The sequence below is a fragment of the Panulirus ornatus genome, chromosome 39 (genome assembly GCF_036320965.1).
Source record: "Panulirus ornatus isolate Po-2019 chromosome 39, ASM3632096v1, whole genome shotgun sequence".
NCBI lineage: Eukaryota > Metazoa > Arthropoda > Malacostraca > Decapoda > Palinuridae > Panulirus > Panulirus ornatus.
Window position 1 is genome coordinate 12,580,413 of NC_092262.1, and position 22,433 is coordinate 12,602,845.

Here is a 22,433-nt window from a genome sequence, read left to right on the forward strand (position 1 = left end):
GATAAAGCTGCAACAGTTTCGTTATCTGGCAAAGGCTGGTCTAACCTGTTAACAGGTCCTTCCTCCACTGGCAAAGGCTGGTCTAACCTGTTAACAGGTCCTTCCTCCACTGGCAAAGACTGGTCTAACCTGTTAACAGGTCCTTCCTCCACTGGCAAAGGCTGGTCTAACCTGTTAACAGGTCCTTCCTCCATACGACGAGTGCTGGGAACAAGAGCAGGACAACCCACACCGCCACACTGATCGCACGAGAAACGTGGAATGTCAGAAGTATGTGGGCTAGTGTGTGTGTGTGTGTGTGTGTGTGTGTGCCAGTCAACGTGGGACAGCGTCACCGATAATACAACGTCGGCGCTTGACCCGCCCGACGGTCAGGGAGGCAGACTAACCCTGAGGCGGATAGGGACGCACACTGGGGAAGGCCACATCCTTGGTGAGGTTGTGGCGACGGTCAGGGAGGCAGACTAACCCTGGGGCGGATAGGGGCGCAGGTCGGGAAGGAACAGCCTGGGGTCAGGTTGTGGCTACGTACTATGTATGCGCTAACTGAATAAGTTGGTTTAATACAAGGGTTTAACTACACTGGCACACTGTGTCCACCTGACGCCTCCACCCTGTATCCACCTGACGCCTCCACCCTGTATCCACCTGACGCCTCCACCCTATATCCACCTCAGCCTCAGCCCCATATCCACCTCACATCCCCTTGTATCCACCTCACACCTCCCTCCACCTTACGCCTACCCCCTCCCCCACGTATTCACCTCACGCCACACCCCCGTATCTACCTCACGCCCCTCACCCCACACCAGCTTTGAGAAGTAGATTAAGCAGGAAAAGATATCACTCCCCCCCCCTCCCCCCACACTCATGACAACCTTTCATACACCTCTTGTACATTCACCCCCCCCTCCCCCAAGACACCATAACCACCCCGTTGTTACCCCCCCCCCCTTCCCTCAACCCCAGCAATACAACCCCCTCCTCCTCCCCCTTCCCTCAACCCCAGCAATACAACCCCCTCCTCCTCCCCCTTTCCTCAACCCCAGCAATACAACCCCCTCCCCTTTCCCTCAACCCCAGCAATACAACCCCCTCCCCTTTCCTCAACCCCAGCAATACAACCCCCTCCCCTTTCCCTCAACCCCAGCAATACAACCCCCTCCTCCTCCCCCTTTCCTGAGTATACACATTAACCTGAGTATCTCGTGTCTAGGGCATGCGTGGCCAGTGCTGGTGGGAGGGGACCTGACTAACCCCCCCCCCCCACTACTACTACTCCGAGCCGTAACCAACGGCTGAGTGTGGCCTGGGGTCTGGTCACGTGAGGTTGTGCTCTCGCTTAACTACCCTCCACCGAAACTGGGTGATTCAAGGTCAACCACAGAAACACGTACGAACTCATAGTGTGTGTGTGTGTGTGTGTGTGTGTATATATATATATATATATATATATATATATATATATATATATATATATATATATATATATATATCAGTGGTGGTAGGTGCCTGCTGGTATATAAACCGGTATATACATCAGGTGGCAAGACCCAGCTGGTATATACATCAGTGGTGGCAGGACCCAGCTGGTATATACATTAGTGGTGGCAGGACCCAGCTGGTATATACATCAGTGGTGGCAGGACCCAGCTGGTATATACACCAGTGGTGGCAGGACCCAGCTGGTATATACATTAGTGGTGGCAGGACCCAGCTGGTATATACATCAATGGTGGCAGGACCCAGCTGGTATATACATCAATGGTGGCAGGACCCAGCTGGTATATACATCAGTGGTGGCAGGACCCAGCTGGTATATACATCAGTGGTGGCAGGACCCAGCTGGTATATACATCAGTGGTGGCAGGACCCTACCAGTATATACACACACGTCCTTATCAAAATGTCTCCCTCGCCTGTAAATGGTAAATTCGTGTGTAAATGGTACATTCGTCCCCGTATCGTATTTACATGACCAGTGACCGTGTGAGTAATACAAGACCTCAGATTCCCTTAGCAATGTGTGTTTACAGTGCAACGTCCAGTACACATGTTCATAGTACATCGTCCAGTACATATGTACATAGTACATCTAAGTGGTCACGTATAGTTCAGTACATATATAGTACATCTAAGTGGTCATGTATGGTGCAGTACACATATACATAGTGCTTCATACATCTAGTGGTTATGTATATGAAGACGTCCCATGTGTTACGTGAACATGTCAGAAAAATATGTATTTGAACATACAATGATTTCTATAATTCTTGTGTTCAGTAGTGAGTGATGTAGAATATTAGTGATGATTGTGATAAACGAACCAATGAACTAGTTATACATGTCCAAACAAACCTGTGCTCTGAGTAATATACATATAAAAATCCCGAATAATCACCCTCAGATAATACTTCGTGAACTTATATACTGAGGAAAGAACGAAAACAAAGAAACAAATATATTGGCAGCCAGCGGACTGTGGAACTGGTGAAACGAACTTTCCAGCAAAGCTGACATTTTTGTCACGATCATTGGCCCGTGGTCCATCGGAGCGGGGGTGGGCGAACAACAAGCCTGCAGTATACCTCTCGACCATGGGCCACCAAGCATCACCAACTCAAGGCTCACCCTTGAGGTCAAAATAACCTCACCTGGATCACTACGGTGAGACTCACGATGTAAACAAATGGTGTGTTCTGTAGGTAAACTTCAGAGACAGAAGTAAACCATGGTAGTAAGTTTACCTTACATATATTGCCTGACCTCTCGTTATTAAGTTATGGATGATGACCCAAGACATGACCTTAAGTCGTTATTGCCCTGATCATACACACACACACACACACACACACACACAATTACTTAGGCAGCCCACAAACAAAAGAGATCAAAATGAGCATTGGTAAAAATATTAATTCATTAAGAAGTAAATGATTATAATGAATAAAGACACGATGATTACAATATAAAATGTTAATGTGGTCATTATTGTGAGTGTATTACCACAGTATCTCACACAGTCTCTGAGGCTCAGATATTGTGAGTGTATTACCACAGTATCTCACACAGTCTCTGAGGCTCAGATATTGTGAGTGTATTACCACAGTATCTCACACAGTCTCTGAGGCTCAGATATTGTGAGTGTATTACCCCAGTATCTCACACAGTCTCTGAGGCTCAGATATTGTGAGTGTATTACCCCAGTATCTCACACAGTCTCTGAGGCTCAGATATTGTGAGTGTATTACCCCAGTATCTCACACAGTCTCTGAGGCTCAGATATTGTGAGTGTATTACCCCAGTATCTCACACAGTCTCTGAGGCTCAGATATTGTGAGTGTATTACCACAGTATCTCACACAGTCTCTGAGGCTCAGATATTGTGAGTGTATTACCCCAGTATCTCACACAGTATCTGAGGCTCAGATATTGTGAGTGTATTACCACAGTATCTCACACAGTCTCTGAGGCTCAGATATTGTGAGTGTATTACCCCAGTATCTCACACAGTATCTGAGGCTCAGATATTGTGAGTGTATTACCACAGTATCTCACACAGTATCTGAGGCTCAGATATTGTGAGTGTATTACCACAGTATCTCACACAGTATCTGAGGCTCAGATATTGTGAGTGTATTACCACAGTATCTCACACAGTATCTGAGGCTCAGATATTGTGAGTGTATTACCACAGTATCTCACAGTCTCTAAGGCTCAGATTTCACATCAGGCTTGACGCTCAAAAATTCAACAAACTCATCATTTTTTCCCCTTAACTTTCTAACCCAAAACTGATATACAAAGACATACACACAAAGCCTTTTCATATCCTCGTCATCCATGTATCTACATAGATAATTACACAATATACCGAGCCTCAACAATGACCAAAATGGACACAATAATCTTCAATTTACCATCGTAAACATAACGTATTTCAACCTGGGGACACTTGCCCTCACTAACCACTAACGTTAGTGATAAAGACCAGCTTATCTATAATACTGAACTTAATAATAAAAAAAACTTGTTCACAATTATCCGTAACCAGTTATTCACTTGTTCCCTCCTTTATAATAATGATAATTATCTTAACAGGCGAGAATGATCATATATTAGTTCCGGCTTCCGCCAAGATATGGTTGTCTTCGTCAGCCATGTTTCCTTGTACCATTACTCTACCGTCATCTTCATTATCAAATATAAACTCTCATTCCACTAATAATATTTGTGTAGTTTATTATAATGTGATAATCACCTCAGACGGGTTATAAGACTGAAGAGCACAGCCAAGACACACAAAAATACGTCTTTATGTTCAGCTTTGAGATTTATTTCTTAATTATCAATTACGAAGTTATTGATTTTTTACTTGACCAATTACGTAGAAATGATTGATTATTTCAACAATCACGTGGAAATTATCAAGATTTTCATCAATTATTAAGATTTTGAAATTTTATCACATAAAGAAGTTATCAAAATTCTTATTTCAATTACGTAAAAAGTAAGATTTCTTTTTGTTAAAAAGTTTCATTGAGCTTTAAGGTCATAATGCTGAATTTTAACGTTCAGTTATCACGTTCAACTTTCAAAATCGTAATTAACGAAACTTTGAGGCTTTCATATTCGCTTCATTCTGAAATCAGGATGAAGACAGTGAATGACCGGAAGGTAAATATAACATTTTTGTAATTAATTTTGATCAAGAATTATGGGAACGTGAGGCCAATGGCAGCTTTTCATATCGTTTATCTGCAAACCGGAAATAATATAGTTGAAACCAACGTGTGTGTATGTGTATATATATATATATATATATATATATATATATATATATATATATATATATATATATATATATCAACGCATACATACAAAGACATATACATATTCATACTTGCTGCCTGCATCCATTCCCGTCGCCACCCCGCCACACATAAAATGGCACCCCCCCCCCCTTCCCTCGCGTGCGAGGTAGCGCTAGGAAAAGACAACAAAGGCCACATTCATTCACACTCAGTCTCTAGCTGTCATGCAATAATGCACCGAAACCACAGCTCCCTTTCCACATCCAGGCCCTACAGAACTTTCCATGGTTTACCCCAGACGCTTCACATGCCCTGGTTCAATCCATATATATATATATATATATATACATATATATATAAGAGTGAGTGCTCAAATTACAGAGGTATAAGTTTGTTGAGTATTCCTGGTAAATTATATGGGAGGGTATTGATTGAGAGGGTGAAGGCATGTACAGAGCATCAGATTGGGGAAGAACAGTATGGGTATGTTTGAAGGAATAGTGGTTCCAACAATGTTGTATGGTTGCGAGGCGTGGGCTATGGATAGAGATGTGCGTAGGAGGATGGATGTGCTGGAAATGAGATGTTTGAGGACAATGTGTGGTGTGAGGTGGTTTGATCGAGTAAGTAACGTAAGGGTAAGAGAGATGTGTGGAAATAAAAAGAGCGTGGTTGAGAGAGCAGAAGAGGGTGTTTTGAAATGGTTTGGGCACATGGAGAGAATGAGTGAGGAAAGATTGACCAAGAGGATATATGTGTCGGAGGTGGAGGGAACGAGGAGAAGAGGGAGACCAAATTGGAGGTGGAAAGATGGAGTGAAAAAGATTTTGTGTGATCGGGGCCTGAACATGCAGGAGGGTGAAAGGAGGGCAAGAAATAGAGTGAATTGGAGTCATGTGGTATACAGGGGTTGACGTGCTGTCAGTGGATTGAAGCAAGGCATGTGAAGCGTCTGGGGTAAACCATGGAAAGCTGTGTAGGTATGTATATTTGCGTGTGTGGACGTGTGTATGTACATGTGTATGGGGGGGGGGCATTTCTTTCGTCTGTTTCCTTGCGCTACCTCGCAAACGCGGGAGACAGCGACAAAGTATTAAAAAAAAAAAAAAAAAAAAAAAAAAATTATATATATATATATATATATATATATATATATATATATATATATATATATATATACATATATATATATATGACGGGAGGGAGGGGGGTGGCTGTTGCTGTAAGGTTACAGGGTTGGGGGTGTCTGCCCCAGAATGAGACATGACCATTTCCCGGTATTAATTCCGCATCATAATATCATTCATCACCAACAATGGTGTAAGCCAAACTTTGGCATTACAGACGCAATCAACTTTTACCCCGGCTGTAGCCTAGCCTTGGCAACACTGACTCACCCCACGTACCCCTTGAACACGACAGTACGACCCTTGAGCACGACGGTACGACCCTTGAGCACGACAGTACGACCCTTGAGCACGACAGTACGACCCTTGAGCACGACAGTACGACCCTTGAGCACGACGGTACGACCCTTGAGCACGACAGGTACGACCCTTGAGCACGACGGTACGACCCTTGAGCACGACGGTACGACCCTTGAACACGACGGTACGACCCTTTTACGGGTATGATAACGTGACTAATTCTAGATACCCTAAGGGTCGTATATAAACACTTGCTCAAATAATCAGGTCTTAGAAGTGAGAGAGAGAGAGAGAGAGAGAGAGAGAGAGAGAGAGAGAGAGAGAGAGAGAGAGAGAGAGAGAGAGCGAGAGAGAGAGAGAGAGAGAGAGAGAGAGAGAGAGATTTTCAGCAAGCAATTCGAATATTATTTTGGCGAGTCTAAATGTTCGATAAATGCTTTATCCCACAAGTTTACTAAGTGGGTGACATCATCAGTGACTTATCCATCAAATTCCATTGTAAAATATAGTCAAGTAGACACACCATTCATAGTCAAAAATCCTGTTTATACCCAAAGCAAAAAATTACGATGACTGGAATATGGTCAACATGTATAGAGAAACACTTGGCTACAGACGCTGTTCTTCATATTAAATATAAATACATAAAATTAATCTCCCTGAATCTTCTTTCTGAATCAACGATAATCATATATAACCACATCAGGAGTAACGAATTACCATTCTCTGTGATTGGCCCGCCAAACCCCCGCCCCCCCTCAACCTAATCTGCATATTCCGCGCTGGTCCAATCAATAAAACCTCCAATCTCTCACTAATCAAAATTCTGTTCCACCCAACAGTCCAATTTGGTAATTACGTTCATTCGATCATAATTCATTTTCAGAGAAATATTACATTTATATAAGAATTTTAACATGACTACAACATCACTTACATTGACGCCATTGCAGTTTTCCCTCGAATTTTACACTAACCTTTTCAATATAAAATCTATAAATTATTCAGGCAAATTAATACATAGTTGGACTAGAAAATTTATCATACAAACGCAAATAAAACATTTGTATATGTGAATGTTGACAATCTTGAGTAAGTCAGTTTCTGACAAATGAACAGACAATACAGGCCAGAACATGGGTCCAACCTTCAAATACTACTGTGTGTATATATATATATATATATATATATATATATATATATATATATATATATATATATATATATATGCACATACACGCATATATACATACATATACACAGACATATACATATATGCACATGTACACATATATACTCACTTGCCTTCATCCATTCCTGCCGCTACCTCGCCACACAATTCAGCATGAACAGAAGGTGCAGATAGCAAGGTTACCAGTTAATTAAGTCCGTCACAACTGTCACAATCCATCTATATAACAATACATTCTCTTACAACTGTCACAATGCATCTATATAACAATACATTCTTTCACAACTGTCACAATGCATCTATATAACAATACATTCTTTCACAACTGTCACCATCCATCTATATAACAATACATTCTTTCACAACTGTCACAATCCATCTATATAACAATATATTCTCTCACAACTGTCACAATCCATCTATATAACAATATATTGTCACAACTTCCGGGGAAACTACTGGAAGGAAATCACATTAAGTTGTCAGTCTTGCATATCAATACTTCATGAATAATATTGAACAACACATCACAGACTCGATAACGTAACATTGTTGAAACAAGTTTGTAACGGTTCTCCTCAACCCCCAAGCAATACTAACTGGAATAATCCAATAAAACAAGCATTTTTGTAACTACTTCACCACAATCGGGTGATTGGCTAACCACCAGAGTGAGGAGCCAATCAGAAGCGCCGGAGGAAGATTTTATCGTTAACCACCACCAGACAACAATCAGTCCATCTGGCCAGCCAGAACAACAAGCACTGTACATGATTGTGTGCAGGCTGGCAGCCTCAACTGAAGGGGTTAACGATTCTTCGATTAGTGGACGTAGTTCGACGCTAACGACCGTATTGGCCCTCACGGTAGACTAGATATTTACCTGGACCCACCAGCAGCTACATCATGTACATGGTCAACCCCATCTTGAATTTCGGCTATATCACAATTTCTTCATCAGTAACTATATATTGATGCCGAAGGCGACGCTATGTCTTATGTGGCGAGGTAGCGACGAGAATGAATGAATGCTAGTAAGTATGGATATGTACATGTGTATGTATATGTTGATATGTATATGTGCGTGCATGGGCCATTACGTGTATGTATATATATATATATATATATATATATATATATATATATATATATATATATATATATATATATATATATGTGTGTGTGTGTGTGTGTGTGTGTGTGTGTGTGTAATAATGGATCGGCCATTCTTCGTCTGTTTCGTGACGCTACCTCGCTGGCAAGGGAAACAGCGGTTAAGTATAACAAATAAATATATCATTAACATTCTGCCTGTCGATAACAATATCCTTCACACGCCTGTTTGATTATGTACGATCACAGAATGTATAACAAATGTGAATAAATGAATAAAGATCAAGGTAAGAGCCACTGTACTCTCATGACACAGAATACTTGGACCAACCAGAGAACCATTGTACAACGTGACACTATTTACCGAAAACCACCTTTCATGCACTTGATCAATGATTTACTGAGGTACGATGCACAAACTAGGTATATAACAGCAGTCAATTCTCCTTAATCACACTAGATGGAAATATACTTTTTTTGGTTACGTCTCTTGTGATGACGATAAATAACTAGTGTGTAAATAAGAACCATTTACGACGTGAGGAGACAAGACAAAGAGGATTCACAATAATGAGACTGATGGCTGAGACTTGAATATGGCGGCCAGCCTGAGTGTGAGCACTGGGGCAACCAGGTAGACGACCAACACGACCTCCAGCCACTGTGTGGACGACCACGACACACAACAGGTGGTTCCACACGACAACGACCCTCATCACCAACAACAAGGGTTGTGAGGACGACCCCAGGGTAGGGGGTTCATCATGCCGCCACACACGGGTCGTACACGACCCCCAACCACGACGTAGTGGTCTCACGACACGACGACCCCCCCTACAATGCCCACACACAGGGAGGACTATTTCCCTCCACCACAGTACGACCTTTGGGCATGATGACCTGACCAAAGACACGACCCGTAAAAGGTACGACCGTCGTGGTGAATGGTCGTACCGTGGTGGTCAAAGGTCGTACCGTGGTGGTCAAAGGTCGTATCGTGGTGGTCAAAGGTCGTACGGTCGTGGTCAAAGGTCGTACCGTGGTGGTCAAAGGTCGTATCGAGGTGGTCAAAGGTCGTACGGTCGTGGTCAAAGGTCGTACCGTGGTGGTCAAAGGTCGTACCGTCGTGGTCAAAGGTCGTACGGTCGTGGTCAAGATTTGAATCTTGTCCACTTTACATTTGAGGCAGGGATGTACACTTTATTACAATTAACTCATTTATCTTCCTGTTATCTACCGACTTCGTAACTAATGGAAATAAATATAAATGACGTGACTTCGTTACTTGTGGAATGTGACAAATACATTATTAATAAAGGGTAATTGCACGGTGGAGGGACCAGGCGCTGGGTTGAAGCAACTCACAACTGTATTTGTTATGATAACAACTGAGTGTAAACTGACGAGGTGGTGAGATTGGCTTTATCTTTCTTTACCGTGATCATAACTGCCTTTATCACCTCTATAATGAAGCGTTATCGTTATGATTGCTTACTGGCTACCCACTGGATTGCCCAATCATGATTCCAAAATCATAATATTTATATTAAACTGTTTGTGCAGACTAGCAATTTAACTACGACCTAAAGTGATATTTCTGGTCTGTCTCATTCTGTTTTTTAGGTGTTCTAATTTCGCTCTTGTGTCTTGTTAACTGTGTGTGTGTGTGTGTGTGTGTGTGTGTGTGTGTGTGTGTGGTTCAAGAAAAGATATTCTTTAACCTTATACAAATTTCTGAAACTTTTAATATAATGCACAGAGTCACACTTTAATGCAAAATATTATACTTTCAAAAATTAGCATTAAATAAGAAACATGTCAAACTATTTTTCTATTTCTAAAAGATCTATAAACATTAGTCATTAATATTCCATTTCTGAAGGAACAAGATGGTTGACTCTCTACATTTGAAAGGAAAAAAAAACATTTACATTTGCATATTCAATTAGAGCCATGTCAATACCAAGAATTAAAATGTACACATTATTGCTCAGGCAGCTGGCGTGCCCACACTTGGCGCCTGTGTGAGCAGCCATCACACACACTGCCTCATGGTAAGGTATGATTAAACTGCCAACACACAATCCTGCACTTCAAAGAAATGTCATGGCGCAAGATTAGGGGAAACCAGACGGCCTATTTACGACAATATCCTTCCTCAAAGGTGTTTCTTTAATGCTTCAAGCGTTATTTTGGTATATATATATATATATATATATATATATATATATATATATATATATATATATATATATATATATATATATATCATTTTTTACTATTATTATTTTGCTTTGTCGCTGTCTCCCGCGTTAGCGAGGTAGCGCAAGGAAACAAACGAAAGAATGGCCCAACCCGCCCACATACACATGTATATACATACATGTCCACCCATGCGCAATATACATACCTATACATCTCAATGTACACATATATATATACACACACAGACATATACATATATACACATGTACATAATTCACACTGTCTGCCTTTATTTGTTCCCATCGCCACCTCGCCACACATGGAATAACATCCCCCTCCCCCCTCATGTGTGCGAGGTAGCGCTAGGAAAAACACCAAAGGCCACATTCGTTCACACTCAGTCTCTAGCTGTCATGTAATAATGCATTGGAATATATATATATATATATATATATATATATATATATATATATATATATATATATATATATATATATATATATTCCAATGAGTTCACGTGGAAATGGAACACGATAACTTCCCAAGTGCACTTTCGTGTAATAATCACACCATGAGGGGAGATACAGCAAATATAAAAATCAGTTTATATATATATATATATATATATATATATATATATATATATATATATATATATATATATATATATATACGATGCCTTTACTTGAATAAAATGATGGATGTAAGACTTCTATGAGGAAAGTGGCTTCTCACAAAGCACACAGCCATTTCATGAGACAATATATAATGCAATGGTTCACAAACAGGACGTTCATATATAACCAGATATACATATAATATATATAACCATTCACATCAGGGATATGTAGCCCTTAAGAATTACAGCAGACGAAATTCAGCCAAAAAAATAGCGTGATAGCAACGTGTGGCTTCAAAATCCTCAGCGGGCCAATAAAAACACGTCGATCCCAGCACTAACTTTAGCTAGGCTCAGCACTAAACCACCATGCTAGGCTCAGCACTAAACCACCATGCTAGGCTCAGCACTAAACCACCATGCTAGGCTCAGCACTAAACCACCATGCTAGGCTCAGCACTAAACCACCATGCTAGGCTCAGCACCGACCCTACGTGGTCTGGGGTGCCTAGTTCATGTTGCCATACGTGACATTCAACTGATAACGAGATAAAACGAGTGACAGTAACTTGTTACTTTGATTATGGCAGAGATGGGCAATAGGCGATGCAAGACACATAGCAATATTAACTGTCTATTGCATTGTTAATGAGAGTAATGGATGGTTTGGTGGGGGGGAGCCCCAAACTATTAGCCCCCCCCCCCCCCCCATCCCATTTAACTGCCTTTATTCCATTCCGGAATTTAGTGATTTTTTTCTTGTAAGAATCGTAGTGAAATTCGCTATATAATGTTATCCTTATGGATTCAGGGAGTCCTAGCTACATCTCACCCCCTCCCCCCTCCGCCTGGCTGAGCCTAGCCACATCTCACCCCTCCCCCTCCGCCTGGCTGAGCCTAGCCACATCTCGCCCCTCCCACGCCTGGCTGAGCCTAGCCACATCTCCCCCCTCCCACGCCTGGCTGAGCCTAGCCACATCTCGCCCCTCCCACACCTGGCTGAGCCTAGCCACATCTCCCCCCTCCCACGCCTGGCTGAGCCTAGCCACATCTCCCCCCCCGCGCCTGGCAGTACATGTGGCGTGGTGAGCCGGGACCATCATTGATCTAGCTTCACCTTGAGACGGATGCTTGGGTAGGGGGGTCTTCTGCCCCCCCTACACCAGACCACAGGTCATCTGGTATTTATACAGACGTTATAACAGACCATCCACTGGTGTCACAGACCCGTTATGGACCACCACCACGACCGGTACGACCCTTGACCACGACGGTACGACCCTTGACCACGACGGTACGACCCTTGACCACGACGGTATGACCCTGGAACACGACGGTACGACCCTGGAACACGACGGTACGACCCTGGAACACGACGGTGCGACCCTGAACCACGACGGTACGACCCTGGAACACGACGGTACGACCCTTGTGGACGACCTTGCGGCACATCACTGGTGACCCTTGATATGTGGGGGTTATACACTGGGGGTTCTGACACCCTGCATGAGGTGGTTTACGCCCTGCGGTCCACCATGAACTGCCTGCCATCTGGTCAGTGGATGTTGCAACATCTCTATAACGACGTAGAAGAGTGGTTGACTTACCTTAGTGATTTCTATAACTCTCTCTCTCTCTCTATCTCTACCTCTCTCTCACTTCACCGCCATCAACTCACCTGAAAGATAAGATAGTATATAATTGAGAGCGTGATCAACTCGATCCCTTTCCTATTCCACGGGGAAATGAAAGACCATGAGTTCCTGAGTGCACTTTCGTGTAATGATCACATCATCCCCTTATGATGTGATCATTAAACGAAAGTGCACTTGGCAACTTACCGTCTTTCATTTCCCTGTGGATAAGGTGTGTGTGTGTGTGTGTGTGTGTGTGTGTGTGTGTGTGTGTGTGTATATATATATATATATATATATATATATATATATATATATATATATATATATATATATATATATATATATATATATATAACCTGCATTCCATGTGCCAAGAGGCCCTGTTATTTAGCAATGTCAACATCTTCCGCTTCAACATGTCTAAATCAAACAAAATCTTGTGAATAAATCTTTTGCTAGACTGTGTACACCGCTGGCCAGGGTGTGTCCACCTGTGTAAGTAAGGTGTGTGTGTGTGTGTGTGTGTGGATAATAGTGTACACGCCAACCTAGCCACACATGCTAACCTCATGTAGACATACTATACCCTAAATATGCAGGCAATACAGAGCTTTGCGTGGGTCCTACTGCAGTGAAGTTACGATACTTTGAACACGACGGTACGACACTGAACACGACGGTACGACCCTTTGAACACGACGGTATGACACTGAACACGACGGTACGACACTGAACACGACGATACGACACCGGGGTCGACGTGCTGTCAATGGATTGAACCAGGGCATGTGAAGCGTCTGGGGTAAACCATGGAAAGTTCTGTAGGGCCTGGATGTGGAAAGGGAGCTGTGGTTTCGGTGCATTATACATGACAGCTGGAGACTAAGTGTGAATGAATGGGGCCTTTGTTGTCTGTGTTTTCCTGGCGCTACCTCGCTGAAGCAGGAGATAGCGATGCTGTTTCCTGAAGGGCGAGGTAGCGCCAAGAGCCATTAATGACAGTTCACAGAACGAGACAAACGTGTAATTTCCTAAAAGTTTCAAAATACTACAGTACAAGTTCCCAAAATTCAAAGAAAACTTCAATCGAGTCAGCCAAAAATGTAAGTATGTCATAGAAACAGAAAAGTTGTCTAAGTCTATAATCGACAGAGTTAAAGTCGTCACAATTTCAAGAGCATGGGAGTAATCTGCTCCTAATTGGAGAGCACACGAATGCACAAAAAAAAAAATCACGAAACTACTCCGAGTAAATGGTTCGTGCGTGCATTCGTAGGTCTGGCTCGAGTTAGGAAGGGAGGGAGGTGTATGTCAGCTGGTCGCTCACATCAATAACATAAACAATCAAGGCCATTTCCGGCGTGTTTCAGCCCCCCCCCCCCCCCTTGATATGCATTCGAGATAATATCTGGTCACTTATCGTGTCTTATCTACCCTACACTACCCACGTTATCTGATAAGAGTATAGACATATATATTATCCCGGGAGAGGAAGGATACTACACCTATGTATTCCCCGCGTGTCGTGGAAGGCGACTAAAAAGGGGAGGGAGCGGGGGGCTGGAAATCCTCCCCTCCTGTATTTCCTTCCCAAAAGGAACAGAACAGGGAGCCATGTGAGGATCCCCCCCCCCCCTCTAAGGCTCCGTCATGTTCTTGGCGCTACCTCGCTCATGCAAGAAAGGCAAGAATGTACAACAAAAAAGAGGAAACGAAACACGATAAGCTTCCAAGTGCACTTTCGTGTATAATCACATCATCATCAGGGAAGATACAAGAATGAGATATAAGACTTACAATAGGCAGTTATATATATATATATATATATATATATATATATATATATATATATATATATATATACATATTTATTTATTTATTTATTTTGCTTTGTCGCTGTCTCCCGCGTTTGCGAGGTAGCGCAAGGAAACAGGCGAAAGAAAATGGCCCAACCCACCCCCATACACAATGTATACACACACACACGTCCACACACGCAAATATACATACCTATACATCTCAATGTACACATATATATACATACACAGACACATACATATATACCCATGCACACAATTCACACTGTCTGCCCCCATTCACTCCAATCGCCACCTCGCCACACATGGAATACCATCCCCCTCCCCCCTCATGTGTGCGAGGTAGCACTAGGAAAAGACAACAAAGGCCCCATTCGTTCACACTCAGTCTCTAGCTGCCACGCAATAAAGCCCGAAACCACAGCTCCCTTTCCACATCCAGGCCCCACACAACTTTCCATGGTTTACCCGAGACGCTTCACATGACCTGATTCAATCCACTGACAGCACGTCAACCCCGGTATACCACATCGATCCAATTCACTCTATTCCTTGCCCTCCTTTCATCCTCCTGCATGTTCAGGCCCCGATCACACAAAATCTTTTTCACTCCATCTTTCCACCTCCAATTTGGTCTCCCTCTTCTCCTCGTTCCCTCCACCTCCGACACATATATCCTCTTGGTCAATCTTTCCTCACTCATTCTCTCACATGTGCCCAAACCATTTCAAAACACCCTCTTCTGCTCTCTCAACCACGCTCTTTTTATTTCCACACATCTCTCTTACCCTTACGTTACTTACTCGATCAAACCACCTCACACCACACACGGTCCTCAAACATCTCATTTCCAGCACATCCATCCTCCTGCGCACAACTCTATCCATAGCCCACGCCTCGCAACCATACAACATTGTTGGAACCACTATTCCTTCAAACATACCCATTTTTGCTTTCCGAGATAATGTTCTCGACTTCCACACACACACACACACACACACACACACACACACATATATATATATATATATATATATATATATATATATATATATATATATATATATATGGTGAAATCGCACGTCAGTACAAGTTCATACCATTATATGTAACGTCATTTTTCTCTCCATGTGGCACGACATGTTTGCTGGAGACAATCATGAGTCACAGTCACTCATCATCATCATCATCATCATCATGAGTCACAGTCACTCATCATCATCATGAGTCATCATCATGAGTCATCATCATCATCATGAGTCACAGTCACTCATTAACAACGTTGTTTACATCCCAACCTCAACACGGACGACCCCCCGTCCAACACCAGTCTATCTCGGCCCACCACGACCTGGTCGTAACGTGGGAGAGAGAGAGAGAGAGAGAGAGAGAGAGAGAGAGAGAGAGAGAGAGAGAGAGAGAGAGAGAGAGAGAGAGAGAGAGAGAGAGAGAGAGAGAGAGAGAGAGAGAGGGGGGGGGGGGTTAGGTAGAGAGATGGAGCAGTACGCAGCATCAGAGGTGGTGGGGGGAGGGAGGGGAGGGGGGGGGGGTAAGCCGGGCCAGGTGGCAGTGGTAAGGTCAGTCAGCATCTTGATGGCAGTGGGCAAGTAACACGGACCTTACTACACGACGGACCCTCCACCACCAAGTAACGGACCCTCCTGCAGCCCAGCACGGACCTTCCACCACCAGAGACCACCCAGCTCGGACCTTACAACCAGTGTTCTCCAGTGGTATGTGTGTGTCTGCACGTTGTTCTCCAGTGGTATGTGTGTGTCTGCACGTTGTGGTATGTGCTGACCAGCCCTAGTGTTCAGTGGAGGGAAGTTCTACACCAGTGGAAGGTGGGGGGGGGGAGGTTCCGTCTCTTGCACATTCTTCTAAGATGACGATGTTCATCTGTATCATTACGCTAATTACTGACTCATTCTAACCATCGTTAACCATAGCATCTCGTTATGACCCCACGGGTTAACGAAGCCACGCTAACGAAGGCCTGACTGTTCAACGTCATTCGGTTTTCAGCAACGTTAAGTAATGTGCTACACTCGACCGTACTTGCTGTGGCTCCCACCCCACCTGCCTGTACCTCACCTTTTAATTAATCAATCGTCCTTCTCTTGATCTCTCGCTATTTAATTTTTTTATTTTTTTGCATCTTAATGTCTGCGATGGCCAAACATGGGAGGCAGAGTCCAGTTCTAACGCGCTTTAAAGTTTAACTTTAATTTTCCATGTATTTATTGACCCATTTCCAATGTGGGTCAGTGTCACATGCTTTCAAGTCTGCGGTGGTCAAACATGAGAGGCAGCGTCCAGTTTTAACACGTTGTGAACTGTTTAACCTTAAGTTTTCTGTGTTTATGATCCCGTGGTCCCATTTCATTGACCAGGGTCAAATGCTTTCAAGTCGTCGACGAATACATGGTCTAACCTTCTATCACATCTGAGGCAGACCTAACTTCTCAGTCTGTCTTGCCATGTGCCATAATTCGTACATTTGCATCCTGATTATCTTTCCCTCACTTCACAGACTACACTCGTTAAAGAGACGAGTCTCCTGCTGAAGTGCAATGTCTCAATAGACTTTCTTAAAAGACAGGCACGATCTCCTGCCTCTCTTCCCCACACCCTTGGCACCGCATCTTTGAAGTCTAGTCTGCACACTCCCTCAGATCATAAGACGCATCAGTATCATGAGCCTTATAGGAATTAATGTTCTACTAGCCTCGTAAACTCTTATATGTCCCCTTGGATGCGTTGCAAGGTGAGAATCCTGTTCAATCTAGCAGAGATCCTGATCTTCCAAGAGGGACTGCAGAAGAGGAGGAGGATGAGAGCATTCTGATGAAGAGGTGAACGAGCTGATTTGTTGACTGTAACGTAAGAGGTCCAATCTTGGGGCTGGGGAATGGATTGCCTGATGTAAATGGGTGGAAAAGATTAGAGTTATATGAGGAAAGAGGAAAGGTGCTTGGCCATATATGGTTTAAAAATAAGTGCTTTCACAAATGGTTGAGCAGATGAGGAAGAACTCTTCACTATCCATGTTCTCGTCTCACAAACTTAAAAGCTGTGATCAGGTCATCCTTTGTTCTTCTCTCTTCCATGTTGGACAAACCTAAGTCCTTGACCAATTCGGTCATTATATTCGTTGCTACGTCACGTGTCATTGCTCGGAATCTTCTCTTGTATGTCATCTGTGCTTCGCTGATGGTGTTATCCCATATCGTATGTCATCTGTGCTTCGCTGATGGTGTTATCCCATCTTGTATGTCATCTGTGCTTCGCTGATGGTGTTATCCCATCTTGTATGTCATCTGTGCTTCGCTGATGGTGTTATCCCATCTTGTATGTCATCTGTGCTTCGCTGATGGTGTTATCCCATCTTGAGAAGCAAACTCCAGTTTACATTCAGACACATTCCAGTTTCTGGCCACAGTGAAGGACGTCAACACTTTGGCAATTAATTCCTTACACATTGATTGAATAAATGTCTACAATGATAGCTTCCCATCTACTGACCTTTCCCTACCTTCATACAGTACAGGCAGGAAGGTCTACACTCGCACGAACCCACCTTTTGAACTTCTCTAGGCTCACAGTGTCTGTGTCTGTGTGTGTGTGTGTGTGTGTGTGTGTGTGTGTGTGTGTGTGTCTTGAAGACCCTCACGTACACAGAGGTGTAATGACACAGTCATTACCATACACTTAACACGTCACACACACACACACAGTTCCCAAGACATTCCTCTGTAATTCAGGACAGTTAGCCTCAATATGTACATACATACATACGTCTACATACATTACACATAAATATACCATCAAAAGACAAGGACATAATACCGGGCAGCTCTTAACATACAAACACAACCATGACACACAAGACGCGACCGAGTGTGTTGTTGTTGTTGTTGTGTGCATGTTGCTTGCAGACGTGTTATAGTGAACGTGAGTGACCTCTCCGTCTGTGCCTGCAGGTAGCGACACAGCAGGAGGCGCAGGATGCCAGACACGAGGGGCTGGCCGGCCTGATGATGGAGTTTCTGAGCAAGACCATGATGCCAGGGCGTGCCAGGCTGCCCCGCATCATCCACGTCAAGCCCTACGACTCCAACCTGCAGGAGGAGGAGGAGGAGGAGGAGGAGAACACCACCAGCGCCTCCTCCACCTCCCTGAGCGTCACTCCTACCAAGGAGGCGCCTCGGGCGGCCACAAGGGCGCGATCCTTGGAGCAGCTGCCGGGGGAGGGGGTGGTTCCTGGCGAGCTGGGCGGTAGGAGGAGGTCCTTCGACAGGAGGCACCGCCGCTCGCTGGCCACGCCCGACCTCGCTCCAGTCTTCATCACCGCCACCAACACCAGCTTCACCACCCTCACCAACACCCTCACCAACACCCTCACCAACACCCTCACCAACACACATGACTTCGACAGCCAGAAGTCGCCAGTCAAGCGGCGAGCGAACTGGTGATGGTAAAGCCAGGTGAGCAGTCACATATATACATATCCAATCAGCGAAACAATAATAATCACGTGTGTACTTGGCAACCATAATGACCCTAGCCTGTGACCACGTATAATGACCTCAGTTAAGCCTCTCGTGTTGACAGTGAGGTCATGCGTGGAGCTGGAGACGTCTCCTTCTTCAGGCAGGTCATGAGGTCATGCGTGGAGCTGGAGACGTCTCCTTCTTCAGGCAGGTCATGAGGTCATGCGTGGAGCTGGAGACGTCTCCTTCTTCAGGCAGGTCATGAGGTCATGCGTGGAGATGGAGACGTCTCCTTCTTCAGGCAGGTCATCATGAGCAAGTGTAGCAGGCGCAACTTTGTGACACACGAGGGCGTACATCACAGCTTCCTTTCCTTCACTAAAACAGGATGGTACAACCCCTGGCCTATAATGGGCCAGCTATACGTTGCCCTTAATGGTCAAACGAGAGAGGCGCCAGGCCATTACAGCCGACGAGAGTCGAACCCTCGTACGCAAGAAGTCTTACAAGTTACAAAAGTTTGAAAACTTTTTGTGGATTACTAAATACAGAAGAGGAATGTGGACCAAATGAAATACTACACACGATTTTGAAACAAAACAAAATGGAATAAATCTACGAAATGAACTATAGTGTGATAATAATGGAGGAGAGGAAGAGGAGTCTTAATAAGCAAACACCTGTGTTATATGACCCGGACACAAGCCTTACTTGTATATATTACTCCTAAATCCGGATTCTGTTGGGTTGCCTGACTGGTTGACCCCAGTTGGGGCAGTCTGTAACGACTGGTTGACCCCAGTTGGGCCAGTCTGTAACGACTGGTTGACCCCAGTTGGGCCAGTCCGTAACGACTGGTTGACCCTAATTCAGACATGGAATATGTAAATTACCTCCACCACTCCGGCTATGTATCTGATAAATAAATCTTAATCATTTACTAGTAAATGAAGAACCTTATACATCGTGGTGACCCATATTTTGTTTACAAATAACTATATACAAATGTACTCAAGAGGTCAACCAAACATTTCCTCTAACTTGAATAATCAATCATATAAATCAATATAAATCATAGAAACCATAGAGGTGATGGTTGGGTTAGGTAGACTACATAGGTCCTGTGTACCGACCAGTGCAAGTGCTATTCTTACTACCTGTCCTTCTATCCATCAACAACCCATGCTAGCCACCCATCAACAACCCATGCTAGCCATCCATCAACAACCCATGCTAGCCATCCATCAACAACCCATGCTATCCATCCATCAACAACCCATGCTAGCCATCCATCAACAACCCATGCTATCCATCCATCAACAACCCATGCTAGCCATCCATCAACAACCCATGCTATCCATCCATCAAGCATCCTCCCTCACTAGCCATTCCCCCTTTACCCCATCCATACACCGAGCCATCTATCCACCCAACCCACGACCGACGAGGCTAGTCTCAAGGAACGGTCCGTATAAAGAACAGGACGAGCCTAAAGGAACGATCCGCAATAAGACCAGGGCTAGCCTAAAGGAACGTTCTGTATAAAGAACAGGGTGAGCCTAAAGGAACGGCCCGTATAAAGAACAGGGTGAGCCTAAAGGAATGGTCCGCAATAAAACCTGGGCTAGCCTAAAGGAACGGTCCGTATTAAAACAGAGCTAGCCTAGAGGTACGGTCCGTATTAAGAACACGGAGAGCCTAAAGGAACGGTCCGCAATAAGACCAAGGCTAGCCTAAAGGAACGGTCCGTATTAAGAACAGGGATAACATAAAAGAACAGTCTGCGGTAAAAACAGGGATAGCCTAATGGTCACAACAAAAACCAGGGATAGCCTAAAGGAACAGTTTGCACTACGATCAAGGTAAGCCTAAAGGAACGGTTCGCACTAAGAACACGGCTAGTCTAAAGGAACGTTCCAAGAAATGGGTTACCCTAAAGGAATGGTCTCCACTAATACCTGGGTTAGAGAAACGGTCCGCAGTAAGGCAATACACCTGGCGTGACCATGTATCGTCCATTGCTCCTAGTCATGTAACGCTAATCAGCTCATCCTACCAATTTAGCTCTCCTGGGGGGGGGGGGGGGGGGGGGGGGAGCGCCCTCGGCTACATGTAAATGGTAAACAACAAACACACGTGCATACCCACAGTAAATATTACACCTTGTAAAAGTAGTAACACAAGGCTTTTGTAAATAACTTACGTCCGCTGACTGTACAAGAATTCAGAGTGAGGCTTGGGCTATACACGATTTACGGGTCAGGTCAAAGGCAATGCCATTACACCCACGAGTCGTTAGGTTAGTGATCAAGGATACCGTAGCGGCGTTTAGTAATCAAAGTAATTAATATAATAACATAACCCTTCAACTGGACATAGTTATTGTATAGTTTACGTACAAATAACCTAACGTCTTTCATTCACCAAATATGAGTATCAAGGGATAAAAACATAGGAGTATCTATGGATAAAAATAAAGGAGTATCTATGGATGAAACAAACATTAATATCTCTAGATAAAAACATATGAGTATCTATAGATAAAAACTAGAAATAGTTGATATATGTGACGAGGAAAACTCCACGGTCCGAGGTCACCTGCAGCAAGGCCAAGCTATTCTCCTGCCGTTATCCCAGTGAATAAGTCATGGAGGATGAGCACCAGAATAGCCCCCACTGATCCCGGCTGGTTACCCCCCCTCCGCCTGATGAGGCTCTATACTGAGCAGCTCTATACATGACCAGCAAACCCGCCAACGAATCACAAATGGTACAAGATTTTGCCTCTACAGAAGCAGCCTTATGACATGACTGTCTACCTACCTAATGTAATGGCGATTCATCTGAGTGTACGCATTTAGAGCAGCCGATAAAATCTATAATAAATAATTCATAGACTTTCTATTTTTCTTACAACGATCGTAAGATGGATACTAAATATAAAGACTTTCAGTCAAGAGTTCATGGGATGGTGGGACTGTCATGAGTCACCCTTATAGTAACATGACGGTGCGACCCTGGCCTTCCACCTGACCCTTATATAGGGTAAGGTCAGTGGCAAGGCCATCATAAGGTCGTCCCGTCGTGCTCAAGGACAGTTCCTTGAGCACTATATA

At 43.9% G+C, this 22,433-nt stretch overlaps 1 protein-coding gene and 1 long non-coding RNA gene across 3 annotated transcripts in view; one reads left to right on the top strand and one right to left on the bottom strand.

Annotated features, from left to right (window-relative positions):
• LOC139761156 (probable phosphorylase b kinase regulatory subunit alpha) overlaps positions 1 to 22,433 on the bottom strand; it is a 110,259-nt gene that overhangs the window by 32,141 nt on the left and 55,685 nt on the right.
• LOC139761158 (uncharacterized) lies at positions 1,310 to 21,383 on the top strand. 2 transcript variants are annotated; one of them, XR_011715467.1, is made up of 3 exons: positions 1,310 to 1,393; positions 2,408 to 2,667; positions 18,808 to 21,383. It is a non-coding gene; the product is annotated as an uncharacterized lncRNA (long non-coding RNA). The 2 variants fall into 2 exon arrangements; XR_011715468.1 differs by having other exon boundaries at positions 1,310 to 1,376.